This window comes from Emydura macquarii, unplaced genomic scaffold (assembly GCF_026122565.2).
Source record: "Emydura macquarii macquarii isolate MOO-44397 ecotype Brisbane River unplaced genomic scaffold, CSIRO-AGI_Emac_v2 contig_3511, whole genome shotgun sequence".
Lineage (NCBI taxonomy): Eukaryota > Metazoa > Chordata > Testudines > Chelidae > Emydura > Emydura macquarii.
The window spans coordinates 2,118-16,559 of record NW_027133648.1 but is presented as its reverse complement, the minus strand read 5'-3'; the positions used below and the strand labels follow the sequence as shown (position 1 = coordinate 16,559).

Below are 14,442 nucleotides of genomic sequence, written 5' to 3'. Positions count from 1 at the left end.
GCGGCCGGGAGGTGTGGCTTCCCTCGGAGACTGAGAGCGAGGGAGGGCCACCAGCCTCCTACCCACGCTGGGGATCGTTTACAGCCAGCAACAAACCCCCACATTTTGCAACAGAACTCCGTCCCCTGGCTAGGGAGTGCAGTTTAGTGGAGGGGGAGTCCCTCAGTGAGAGCTCTGATTGCCCACAGCAAGGATAACGACCCTTTATTATCCCTGCCCCCAGCAACAAAGTGACTCGTGATCTAACACCAGCCACAAGTGATAATTTGGACAAAGCAGCAGGGCCCCCCATGGGGGGAGGGGAAAGGGTACACTTTACTGGGGCCCAGAGACCCTGGAGGGCCTGGCCCAGGCTGCAACCCCATTACCAGGAGGAAGAAAATTTTTCCTGGCTGATGGGATTGTCTGTATGGGATGAGGGATTGTGGTGTGTGCGTGGGAGGGGGCCCGTGTTACAAGTTTGTACTAGGCCCGAAAACATTATGCTTGGGCTCTGCAAAGCAGCCCCATCAGGCTGCACACCTAGACAGTGGGCGTGTTTATGCAAATAAAGTGCCACTTCTAGCCCCCGCCAACACCTTCCGCCTCAGTAGTCTGCTGAGTGTCTTGAACTCATAACCTGGCGGCCCTGCCCCAGTTGCCCACTCAGCCCCCCGGCTCGCCTCGCAGAAACCTCCTGCCTGGTAATGCAGGATGGGCCATGGGCCACCAATGCCAGACAGAGGCAGGCGCTTGGGCTAGGCCCGGCCATTACCTGTGATGGTGTCTCCCGATCACGGTGTTGTCCAGGAGGAAACAGAGCTGCACCACCATGCCCAGGTCCCTGCGGGAGAGGCAGTGAGGCCAATACTCCATGGGACCCAATAGCCACAGATTGTAAAGCAAGGTGACTCTGAGCAGGAACGGCCGTGAACCTTCCAGCTTCCTCCAGCCACCCTGACAGCCACTGCCTCTCAGGGATGGCCCCTTCTCACCCACTGCCCAGCGGCTCTGCCTCACCCTCTGATGCCTGCCAGGAGCACTGAGCTCCTCTGGCCCTGGGTGGGGGCCGTCACCTACTGCCACTCCGCCAAAGTATAGTTTGGGGGGGCAACACCACCCATGCCCCCCCAAATTTGCACCCCTGCCAGAGGAGCACCTGGGACTGAGTGGCAGACCTCCTTGGGGCTGTGATTCACAGTTTTGGAAACCCTGCCCTAGACATGAATTTCTGGAGCAAGAAGGGAAAATGTAATGCAGTTTTCTAGAAGAGGGGTGTTTCTGATGCTCGCTGGATTTGCTATAGCTGAGCCTTGACATTTAACTCATTAAACTCCTGTGCGGGTTCTTTTCTGTTTTGGTTCCATCTGATCCTTTCAGAGCCAGACTTCACCTCCTTGCACTGGATGTGCACATGCGGCAGGCCAAGCCTATTAAGGGAGCAGGCACTGAGGAGTTGATTACCGAGGAGGGGGCTTCTCTGATGGACCTCATGCTACCCGTCTGGCTTTGTGTGCCACTTTGTCCACTGGAGACCACGCACGACTTTGACATGTGGAGGGACTACCTGAACCTGTCGACAGTTGTCGGTGACATCACTGAGGAGCACAGGTGGGGGTCCAGGAGCTTCCTAACATGGGAAACCACAGATCTCCGCCTGCATGGGAGCACCCTTCAAATCCCTCTGGGGGATGCCTTGGGCCCAAAGCCGCCGTGGTGGAGTAGTGGCAGCAGCTGGTCTGAAGGCGGGCAGAACAGGGAGGGCACCCTCCAGCTGCTCACAAGTCATGTGAAACTTCTGCAAGCACAACGGTGAATCAAAGTCTACTCCTCACACCTGCTTAAGCAAGCCAATGGCATGTTGGTGCGTCTTATTGATACAAGAGCTGTTTCAGCTGCTCCGTTCTGTGTGAGGAATACAGTACTGAGAGCATTTGCCCTGCACCACTAGGTGAAGCAGGAAAAAAATAGAAAATTAACTCATTTAAAGTAATAACATAGAAGTGAATCGTAATGTTCGGACACCCATACGTGTGTAGCTATTTATAGTTTTTAAGGTTTTAATAGCAGTCAATGAAGATAGCTTTAAGCAGTTAAGCCTAGGAAAAACAAGATGGCGGTCACAAGCAGTCACAGACCGAAAAAACAAAATGGCAGCCTTAGAACAATTCAGTCAATAGCGAGCAAGCAGGATGGGCTGAAATAGAAGTCACTCCAGAACCTGAAGGGAAGGGTCAGTCAGGCACAAGCACAGGTTCTCAAACAAGTCCAGCTTGATGGACAGATGGAGTTTAGCAGCTGTGATTGGTCTGTTCTTATGGACCAATCAGGAAAATCTTAAAGGTGGTTGATGAATAAGCATAGGATTGAAAAAGCAACCAATCAGAAAAGATCAAAATATGTATATAAGGCAGAGAGCTGAGAGGCTTGTGTCAGCGAGTGTGTGAAAGGCGCCGGAGTGTGCAGCAGCATTAGAAACGTCAGAAACCAGAAGATAAGAGCGGGAAAAATCACTAAAGAACTACAATCCTGAAAAAGGAAAAAAGTGGAGCAGAAGAGTGGGGAAGCAGTGGCAACAGCAGAGACAGATCAGAAGGACACATTGATGAGTCAGCGGGAAGGAACACTGTAAAAAAGTAAGCATGATGATTCTAATATAAGATAATTTAATGTATGGATGTGTGTGCCTGGATAATAAAGTTGGGTTTGCATATATATGTTATGTGTATAGGTTTTAATGTTTAAGAAACTCGCTTTCAGCATCCTGCATGTGACTGGACATCGCATATAGAATGTAACTGTCACACTGGCTGGATTGAGGGGGGGGGGCATTTGTCATATTGATTAAAGTGCTAGGTAAGATGATGATGTTCATATTCATGTGTTATGTGTGTAGTAGAAGTTTTTGAATATATCTGATATATCTGTGTTTCAAACTGTGCTGGCTGGGACACACCCCAGACAGAGAAGTGGCAGGACAATAACCTGCTTAATGGCCCATTAAGACACTCACAGATGCAAGGGACCCAGGAAGAAACTAAAGGCAGACCTGAAGAGTTACCAGGATTGGCCCATGTGACTCTGGACTCCATTTTAGTTCCTGTAAGCTTCCACAGGCCGCAAGGCCAGGGAAAGAGGGTTTATAAGATCAAACAACAGAAACCATTTTGTCTTCTATCCTGAGCTTCAGCCACCTACCTACCTCTGGATCAAGTCATCTACAACTGAAGCTGTGTAACAAAGGACTTAGACCCATCCAGGTACTGGATGTAAACCAGAGGAGACTATACAAGCCTGCAACTCCACAATTCTTCTAGAAACCTGATGTATCTGGACTTTCAATCATTTGTATGTATCTGATTTGCTTTGACCCTTTAACATTTCTCTTATAGTTTATTTCTTTCTGTTTACAATAAACCTTTAGTTTAGTTACTAAAGGATTGGCTGGCAGTGTGGTATTTTGGGTAAGATCCAAACTTATATTGATCTGGTGCTGTGGCTGACCCCTTGGGGTCAGAGGGAACCTTTTTAGTAAAGAGCAGAGAGTTTAAATAACTGGTCTCTTTACTGTATCTAGTGGCTGTTTTGGGAGCCAGGAACTGGAATGCAGTAAAGGGGGCTGTGGGCATTTGTGGACTGTCTTCTTGATATCCAGCATCAGAATTCAGAAGCAGTTTGTGGCTGGTTGGGAAGTCTGACTTCAGTGTCACCCACCAGCACTGGGAGAATCTGCTCTCCTTTTGCAGCCTGCCCTGACCTTGGCATTATCAGGTGGCTACCTTGGGCACGGACAGGTCACAGTAACCACTTAAAGCTGTTATTCCTATTGTATTGTATTACAATACTGATTACTTTAATGTGTGTATTTGTGCTGGGGGGGATTTGCGCTGTGGTGTTTTACTTTAATATGTGATTTTGGAATCTATTGTATTGGAATTGGTCTATTTAAATAAAGAATATTTTGTTATTGAAGATGAAGATTACAGCTTGCGTCAATCCTTCGAGCAGAAGGCTGTATCCATGTTGTCTCAAGGGTCAACAGAGTTAATCTGTTCTGGGGAGTTTTCCAAAGTTTAGACGGAAATCCCTGGTAAAAACTTGGCAATTCCTCTAGGTTGGGCCGCCTTCTGTTACCTACTGAAACCAGATAAATGGACAATTAAAGGGTTGATACAAATAAGTCATTGTGGGGTTCCCAAGCCCAGGATTTGGGGGTAGCACTAGCCCGCTCGGCAATGTCTGCCTGTTGTGTGGCGCCATGGGTGATGAAGCCCACACACTGAAGTATTGCCCACTCAGTCAAGAGAAGCAATCACTCTGCTGCATAAGCGGGTGCATCTTGGCTAGCTACAAGGTGAAATGGTTAGGGTTAGGTAAGAAACCGCCTCCTCCCTGTGATACAAATGATTTTTCAGCTGCTATAGCCTGTGTGAGGATTCAGCATCCTTGTCATACTGCTGAAGCGGGGGAAAGATCATCATTCTGGCATGTTCTAATTAACATAATTAAGGTGGTCACAGTGAATCACAGTGTTAAGGTGTACATAAAAATGTGATTAGTTACAATTTTATAGGTTTTAATAAGCAATAAACAAGTTTTAACCGGTGATGGCTAAAATCCAAGATGGCGACAGCAAGTGTTTTTACCTGAGAAAATCAAAATGGTGGTCTTAGAATGATCTGGAAACAGAGGTCACTCCAAAATACCTGAAGGGAGGGGTCAGTCAGATAAAAAGGGTGAGTTCTCAACCAGGTCCAGCATGAGTATGCAAAACAGCTTAAAGATTATTGGCAGAATGGATACAAGGATTGAAAGAGCAGCCAATCAGAAAGGGTCAAAATCTCTATATAAAGCAGGCAGCTCACAGGCTTCAGTCAGTGCGTTGGAGCAGAGAGTGAATGCAACAGAGCAGGTAGAAGGAGCGAACAAGAGGCAAAGCAGCAGCAGGAGAATGCGATAGAACAGAAGAAGTGGACAACTTATAAAAGAGCTGAAATCATGAAGAGACAGATCAGAAGGACCCTAGACAAATCGGAGGGAATAGAAAGATCTAAAGAAGTAAGCATGATTGTATCTTAATGTAAGGAATGAATTAGTACAAGTGAGATAAAGCTGGATGCCTATGCCTACATGAGTACAATTGTAATGCTTTAAGTAAAGGACCTGCTGCTTCCATTTCACGTGTGACTGATTACCACATGTAGAATGCAACCACTCTAGATCAGTACCCATCGGGTACTGTGTTATGTTCTTGGTTATTCTGTACCATGCATTCATGGATTTGTGTTACTGTCATCATCAGCGATCCCTTGATCTCACTTCTAGAAAATAGCAATGATGTCAGCAAGGATTTCTACAGTGCACCAGATTTTGGGGAACAGCAAATGGAGCTTGTTTGTCAGTGTTTCTACTTCACGTTCAGTACCTCAGCTGATATGCCATCAGGGCCTGAGGCTTTATTGTTCGTCATTTGCATAATGGCTTTACAGACCTCCTCAAGTGTTGGTGTGTTGGCAGGAGTTTCCCAGACTGGGTGCTGATGGATGGAGTTGATAATGTCACCAATCACAGTCGATTCTTGATTTAGAAGCTTTTGGTCAAGTTCATTCCAGTGCTCTGTGATGGAATCATTGTCTTTAAGACCTGGTCTACACTGGCGGCTTACGTTGATTTAAAGTCCCTTCATTCGAATTAATTACTTCCACGTCTACACTTGCGCACTCTTAATTCGAATTAAGGAGCCTTTAAAATAGAATTAATAAGACCACCTCTGCAAGTAGCGTAGCGCCTAATTCGAACTTGTTAATTCAAATTAGTGTAAGTGTGGACACAATAGGACTTAATTCGAATTAATTGGCCTCCAAAATGTATCCCAGGATGCCCCATTTCAGAGTACCCTCCCCCAAAGCAGCCCTGGGAAGATTTGAATCTTCATTTCCTGTGCTTGCTGCCAGCATGGACAGAGCTTTGTCACTGTTCTCAGTATGGCTACTGCAAAGCCCAAACGCGCTCCAGCATGGACCAGACCAAAAGTCTTAGACCTTATCGGGCTGTGGGAAGAGGAGTCCGTTCTGTCTCAGCTAAGAGCCTGCAAAAGGAATCTGGACATTTATGGGAAGATATCCCAGGGCATGCTGGAGAAGGGACACAAAAGGGGCACTCAGCAGTGCAGAGTGAAGATAAAGGAACCTCGGCAGACTTATCAGAAAACCAGGGAAGCGACCAGCTGCTCTGGGTCCTCTCCCAACACATGCAGGTTCTATGATGAGGTGCGCGCTATTCTTGGGGACGATCCCACCACCATGCCCCCACGCAGCATTGATACCTCCGCTGCTTCTCAGTCCTTGAACAATGAGGATAAATCCCTGGAAGAGGAGGAGGAAAGTCTGGAAAACAGGGAGCATGAGAGTGGGGTGTCCGTTCTTCCAGAAACACAGGAGTTATTCTTGACCCCCGAGCAGTCCAGCAGCACACAGGACAGCACAAATGATCCCGTGGAAGGCACATCTGGTGAGCTTTCTTTCTTATTAGCATTTCTGTCCTTGTACATTGGGTGGGGGGGAGCACAAGGAGGATCTCAGGCGTTTCATTGCCTGTACTGGGTGATAATCCAAGTCTCAGTTATTTTATGTGTTGAGAAACTCTACGTTTATCACCACTTGTTATAACATGGGAAATTTAATGTATGTAACCTGTTATCCCTCCCTTGATTTTCTCTGCAATCAAGGAAGCCAGCATCATGGCTTCCTGCATTTTAAGCATTGTTACCCCACACCACCACCACGCAGGGTTTGAAATCCAACCCTTCCCCCCAACCCCCGCCCTCCCCGATCCCAGCAAGACTTGACTGCTTGCTCTAAGGGTTTGAAATCCAAGCCTTGTGTCATGATGTCTGGATAGGGGAGACCCCTGAGGTGTATTCAGGAGCTCCGATTACTCCTTTCTACACCAGTCTCACGTTGGGGGTGTTATGCGGGCTGGCTTGAGTGGGGGGGCATTCAGTATATTGGGTGACATCAGCATGGCAGAATCATAATAATCCATGTGGGATAGGCCATGTCAGGTACTGTTCGGAATGTGCTAAGTAAGATAATAATACTTATGTTCATGTGTGATATTTGAAATGGAAGTTATAGATGTATTTGAGGTTGGAACCTGAATGTCTCCAGGCTGTTAGCTCTGTAAAGGAACAGAGAGTGCCTTCATTTCAGAGGAAAGACTGGGCACCTAAAGCTACACGGCAGAACGGATGTGCTGGTGATCTCTGGGGAGAACAGAGGGTGGTAGACAAACTCTCACCTCTGAATGCTTTGTGTGTATTTTGTAGTCTCTTAGTGGACTCGGGTACATCTGATGCTATATGGAGTCAGAGATTAGCAATGGAAGAACATCAGAACCCAGTTTGTGAGATGCTAGTGAAAATGGTGGATGTCTTTAAAACCTAGTCCAGACTGGAAAGGGATAGCAGTTAAGCATCTGGAAACTAGTAAACTAGCTAATGTATGTGTTAATGCAAATGACATGCTGGACGGGGGGAAAAGGTCCACCCATGGCTGTAAGCAAGGAGAATTCCTCTTGGGTGTGGCCAGCTGAGAGTGGGTTGGGCGTGCCTGGGATGGCTCTGACTTGGAGTCATATGCAGAATGAGTTTGTTAGGGCTCAGCGAAGGAATGTTTCTTTAGAGGGGGCTAGAGTGGGGGTCCAAGGCCTAGCCCCAGCAGGAGGGTGATGTAGAGATAACAGAACAACCAGTGGTAAAGTAGGTGTCACCATTGAGCTAACTAAACCCTTACAACTATTTGTAAAAAATTGTATCACATTGTTAACTCCTTAGTGAACCTTGCAAGGAGACAGCCTGTTTTAGTTAAATATGATTTTGCTAATGATCTGTGTGCCAGTGTTAAGTCTTGTCGTTAATTTGTTATTAGTGCAAGAATTGTAAAAATGTACCATGTGCCTGATATTGTGTAAAACCCCTGAAACGTGTTAAAACCTGAAGAGGGAAAGTTCCTATGATGCATTCAGTTGTGTCTAGGGACACCCCTTTCTGCATCAGTTTTGCATGGGGGGTGTCATGCTGTCTGGGCCCCTGAGGTGTATTCAGGAGCTCCGATTACTCCTTTCTACACCAGTCTCGCGTTGGGGGTGTCATGCGGGCTGGCTTGAGTGGGGGGGCATTTAGTATATTGGGTGACATCAGTATGGCAGAATCATAATAATCCATGTGGGATATGCCATGTCAGGTACTGTTAGGAAGATTATGATGTGCTAAGTAAGATAATAATACTTGTGTTCATGTGTGATATGTGAAATGGAAGTTATAGATGTATTTGAGATATCTGTGTTTCAAATTGTTCTGTCTGGGCAGCACCCCAGATAGGAAGGCTGCAGAACAATGGCCTGCGTAATGGCCCATTAAGGCATTCCCAGGTGCACAGGGCCCTGAGGGAGAGGCCAGCATCACCACTGAGTCACCAGAACCTGCTTACGTGACTCTGGACTCCATGGCAGGCAGCCTACCTGATGAAGCATCAGGACTGTCCCATGTGACTATGGACCCCAGGCACACCGGAGGAGTCACCAGGATTGGCCCATGTGACTCTGGACTCCATTTTGGGTCTTGTGACTGCCCACAGGCCGCATGGCCGGAGGAGGGGGTTTATAAGATCAAGCCAGAGAAATCATTTTGTTTTTGTTCCTGTCCAGTCTGGAAACACACACCTATCTCTGGATCAATTCATCCTGCAACTGAACCGAAGGACTCAGACCCATCCAGATATTGGATGTGAACCAGAGAGAACTACACAAGCCTGCAACTCCACATTTCTTCCAGAAACCTGATGTAAATGGACTTCTAATCATATGTATATCTGTGATTTACTTTAACCCTTTAACATTTCTCTCATGGTTTATTTCTTTCTTTTTACAATAAACCTTTAGTTTAGATACTAAAGGATTGGCTGGCAGCGTGGTATTTTAGGTAAGATCCAAACTTCTATTGATCTGGTGCTGTGGCTGACCCCTTGGGGTCAGGAGAAACCTTGTTGGTAAAGAGCAGAGAGTTCTAGTAACTGGTCTCTTTGCTAGACCTGGTGCTGATTTGGGAGCCTGGAGCTGAAATGCAGTGAAGGGGGCTGTGGGCATTTGTGGACTGGCTTCTTGATATCTAGTGTGGGGTTATCAGAAGCAGTTCGTGGCTGGTTGGGAAGCCGGGCTTCAGTGTCACCCACCAGCGTGGAGAGAATCTGCTCTCCTTTTGCAGCCTGCCCTGACCTTGGCATTATCAGTTGGCTACCCTGGGCATGGGTCGTATCACACCTTGCTTTCTCCAAAACCCACAGCAACCCACCGCAGCTGATCTCTGTAGGGGTTTGTAATACAAGCAGAGAGGATACATTGTTTCATTGGCTACATATTTAAATTGTATTTAGTAAATGATTTAAAGTGGTCCATGAAACAACGTAACATTTGGATCACTTTATTCTCTATGCTACTTGTGGCTACATTGTTTCATTGAGTCCTTTTTCAAATATCATTGAAACATTGTTTCATTGAGTCCTTTTTCAAATATCACTGTATTCACTATGCTAACTATGTGTCCTCTGCTGCGATTTCTATAAATCGGTTTCTGAAAGCTGAATTAAGCTAATTCGAATTAGCACTGCAGTGTAGACATAGCCATAGAAGTTTTATTATCAAATACGTTAAGGGCTGTTAGAAAGAGGAGGAGGATCAGTTGTTTCCCATGTCCACTGCATGTAGTAATGGGCTTAATCTTCAGCAAGGGAAATTTAGGTTAGATACTAGAAAAAAGTTTCTAACTCTCAGGGTAGTTAAGAATTGGAATGGATTTCCCAGGGAGGTTGAGGAATCCCCATCTTTGGAGGATTTTAAGAACAGGTTGGACAAACAGCTGTCAGGAATGGTCTAGGTTTTCTTGGTCTTGCCTGAGAAAGATGGACTCACTGACTTCTTGAGGTCCCTTTCAGCCCTGCATGTCTATGATTCTTTGTAGACAAGCCGTTTGACCCTGTAAGCGGGCAGCATGCTCCGGCTGGGGCATCGCAACCCTTCCTCGGTCCCAGGCTTTGAGGAAGGCCACAGCACCTCTGCTGAGGGGAATTAGCAGCCGGTTTAGGAGCCTACAGTCCCTGGCCTTCCCACCGGCAGGGCCCTTAGTGCAGTCTCTTGCCCCAGCCCTTAGACCGGGCGGGCAGTGAAAGCAGTCTATCGCCTTCAGCCCTCAGGCAGGGCGAGGCAGGGAAGCACGATGCCCTCCAGCCGGTAACAGAGGACGGAGATTACTCCCTGGGTGGCGAGGGAAGATGGGAAGGGGACGCAGGCCTACCCGACTCCACTGCGTCCCAGCCCAGGAACCTATCAGTGAGTCAGCGGGGCTCCCACCGCAACATGCTGACCGGGGTCTCGCCCCTGACTCAGTCACTTGCTATGGCCATCCCAGGGCCACTTCCTCCCATCCAATCCCAGGGTACCTGTAGCCACGTATCTCCCTCCGGATCACTGGGGGAGGTGTTGAGAAGGCGTCCGGTGAGTCCCTCACCATCGACCGGCGGCAGGTCCAGAAACACCGGAGGGTCATCTGCAGATGGTAGCTCCTCCAGGGCACATGGCCCCAGGGGTTCCTCCAGTCTGCTAGGGTCTGTCCATGCTGGTGGGTCCTCCACACCAGGCAGCTCCTCCAGGTCAGAGCTGGCCTCAGGGGGTTTCTCCCATCCAGCAGGCAGGGTTAGCTTCTTCCTGCCACTAGGGTCCGGCAGCCCTACCCAGTCACCAGGGTCGGGCAGCCCCCTCCAGTCACTTGGGCCTGGCAGGTCGGGCAAGTTTTGGAGGCTCCAGTCAGCAGGGCGGCTATACCAACAGCCACAGGCCTGGGTCAGGCCTAGGCCGCAGCCTCCAGGAAGACACATCTGCCTCCAGCAGCCACTTCCCCCCAGCTGAGCTGCTGGGCCTGTCTTTTATACTTCCTGCCCTGGGCCTGGCTCCACCCCTCTGCTTCCGGGTGGCTGGGCCTGCAGGGCCTGGCTCTGTCCAGCGGGGGCAGAGTGACTCTTCCTCGGGCCCAGGCTCCAAGGACGGCCACAGCGCCTTGCTACGGACCCCTTGTTTTACGGGACTCCTTTGAGGTTATCTACAGGGGGACATGTATCTGCATAATTTACCAGCATCACCTCAGCAGTACAATTCTCATCAGTGGTGATGGAACATTTCTTATAGTGAGAGTCCTGAAAGCCAGCTAACGAAACTGTAAACCATGTATATGAGGGAAGCTATGCATTCAGACACTATGTTAAAGTATGTTTATAAAGCGAAGCCAACATCATCACACACTTATTGATATGTGTATATTTTAAATGCTTTAACTACAGTGTTTCTAACATACTTACCATACATTTTAAGAAAAGCAGCATAATTTTATGCAGTTAAATAAATGAAAGTAAAAATGTCTTAGTTTACTTTAAAAAAAACTTGGTGCTGTAGACGGACAGTCAGAAGGTTCCAAAGGTGGATTTGTGCTCCAGTGTCACGCTGATGAACTTTTCATGAGGGAAAGGACATCTAATGCAACCAGGATGTCACTGTGTACATGTATTAGAGCAAGGTGTGTTAGTCTCTTCTGAGTCATGGTGCCACGCATCCAAGTTTTAAGGTGATGGATCATGGAAAAAGATCGCTGTGACCCTGCAACTGATACTGGTAAACACGGGCAAAGTTTAATGAAATTTTCAGTTTCTTTAGGGTCCCCTTGTTTCCAGTTGTGGAGTTCTGAAAAATCCTGTGGTCTCTGGAACTGTCTTGAATGACGTTTCTCTAGCAAGATCACCCAGCGTTGTTAACTGTGTGTGAAGCTTGGATTTATGAAATTGTTGTGGAAGGGAAGTTGAGAGTTTGCCTCAAAACCTGCAGAGCTTCTCTTTCCCCAGGCTATCGCAATAAGAAGTTGTTCCCTGTGTGCTGCAGTTTTAAGTTCATCCTGGTTGAAATGTTGCAGTAGTTCAGTCCTTCAGCTCCAGGGCTTTGTAAAATTCCCGCTTCCATAGCACCGCGTGTATTTCAGACATGTCTTCTGCCTCAGGAGTTTGGCAGAAGCGAGCTGGTGCTTTGCTGACCCTAGTTTTAGGCTGTGGAATCTTCAGATTCATTGTGCTCATCATCTCGTGACCCGTGGCGTCCTGCCTTAGAACACTTATCCGTGCTGTTCACAATTTCACACTTCCACGTGTCTCACGGGGTCCCACGGGAACAGGGCTCTGGAACCACTCGGGGTGAAGCCAGCCTGGATTCTAGTGGAGTGGGTCAACCCTCAGGTCCCCTCACACCCGTGCAGCCGCCTCCTGAATTTGTCTCAGAGCCTTCAGCACCCCTACTCTGCCGTGAGCGCCCTGCAGTGTGTCCCCCTGCTTGGGACGCCAGGGGAGCTCTTATACACCCCCAAAACGGCCCAGGCACCCTGCCGTGCAGTCAGCAGCGATTCCCAGCCAGCGTGGAAGTCAGAGGGTTTGTTAGTTCTTCGGATCACGGCGTAGAAAGGCTTTGTTAGCAGATGAATCAAAAGTGACAGCAATGACCAGCTGGGAAGCACCAGAGTGTCCCATTCGTGGGCTCTGCCCTGTGCGATCACCCACCGGAGACTGGCCCTTCCAGCCAGCCCCTCCCAAATGTGTCCCCTTGGTGCTCCTCTGTCCTCTGTGTCTTTTTTTTTTTTTTGATAGGGCAGACATTCGAATGCATCGTCGCCGTCACGGGGGTGTGCGATTGGCCCGAGGTTATTTAGAGTCACCAAAGCAGCCGGGAGAGCCCAGGTTGGTTTTGGTCTGATAAATGCACGCATCCCCGGAGGTCAGCGCTGTTTCCCGGGCAGGGGGGCCACCCCTCCTTGTTTTTACCTGCTGCAGCCTGTTGCAACCTGTCCCAGCTGGCTGATCCAAGGCAGAGGGGTCCTAGCCATGGTCTGTGTACATGTCGCTGGGGAAGGCTCATCCGCCCTCTGGTGGTCTCTGCAATGATCATACACCCTAGTCCCATCACCAAAACATATGAGTAACACATAGGGGAAACTGAGGCGAGCACACAGTATTCAGAGAAAACATTAAGAATTTCTCCACCTCATCACAACGTGTAACTGCATTGGCATTCTCCAGGCCTTTGGCTAATGTTTCACAGGTCCAAACACAGCTTCACAGCACAGTAAACCAACGTATGTTTTAGCTTGTTTGAAAACCCAGCAATCGCATTTTGCTTCTAACACTGCTCTCATGCTGAAGGGTTAGCAGGGTCTCCAGGAGTACACTGTAAGAGGAACAAACCCGGGAGATTGCCCCTGTACAAATGCACCAGCTAGTAGGGCACAGACCTAAAATATTGCGCACCGCTTCACCACAGCCAAAGACAGATCCAAACATGTGTTTGGATTTTGCAGATTCTCGAGTAAGAACGAAAACTTCCTAAGCAAAGTTTAATGTGTCAGCCGCAAGAATGTACTTTCAGGCCCACCTCTTGCAGAAGAAGAGCCAGTGAATGGTTACCACAATGAACAAACAGTGAATCAGGGCATATTTCTTTAAACCGCGCTTGCGTGCTCCAGAACCAACCAGCCAAGTTGCTTGCACCATCAAAACAATAACAGCAGATCTTTGAGGGGCAGATTCAATTAAAAAAATTTGATACACAAAAGTAAAGTTTCTGCTGCAGAATCATAGAATCATAGAAGATTAGGGAGGGATCAGATTTCCTTTGGCCCAGTCCTCCAATTTGTCTAGGTCACTCTGTATCCTATCCCTACCCTCCAGCGTATCTACCACTCCCCCCAGCTTAGTGTCATCTGCAAACTTGCTGAGGATGCAATCTACCCCATCCTCCAGATCACTAATGAAGATGCTGAACAAAACCAGACCCAGGACTGATCGCTGGAGCACTCCACTTCATACTGGCTGCCAACTGGACATCAAGCCATTGATCACTATCCGTTGAGCCCGATGACTTGCCCTTGGTGAATCTATACTATTTAGAAAGGCTGGACATGCACAAGTCCATGGGGCCAGATGCAATGCATCCGAGGGTACTGAGGGAGTTGGCTCATGTGATTGCAGAGCCATTGGCCATTACCTTTGAAAACTTGTGGTGATTGTGGGAGATCCCAGACGATTGGAAAAAGGCAAATATAGTATTCATCTTCAAAAAAGGGAAAAGAGGATCCAGGGAACTACAGACTGGTCACCGTAACCTCAATCCCAGGAAAAATCATGGAGCAGGTCCTCAGGGAATCCATTTTGAGGCACTTGGAAGAGAGGAAAGTGATTGGGAAAAGTCAGCATGGAAACATCAAGGGCAGGTCATACCTGACCAACCTGATTGCTTTCTATGAAGAGGTGACTGGCTCTGTAGATGTAGGGAAGGCGGTGGATGTGATATACCTTGACTTTAGCAAAGCTTTTGGTATGGTCT

At 48.0% G+C, this 14,442-nt stretch overlaps 1 pseudogene; it reads left to right on the top strand.

Moving 5' to 3' along the window:
* The first annotated feature begins 1,462 nt into the window (after positions 1 to 1,462).
* Positions 1,463 to 6,387, top strand: LOC137145086 (nanos homolog 2-like; annotated as a pseudogene).
* Positions 6,388 to 14,442: the final 8,055 nt, after the last annotated feature.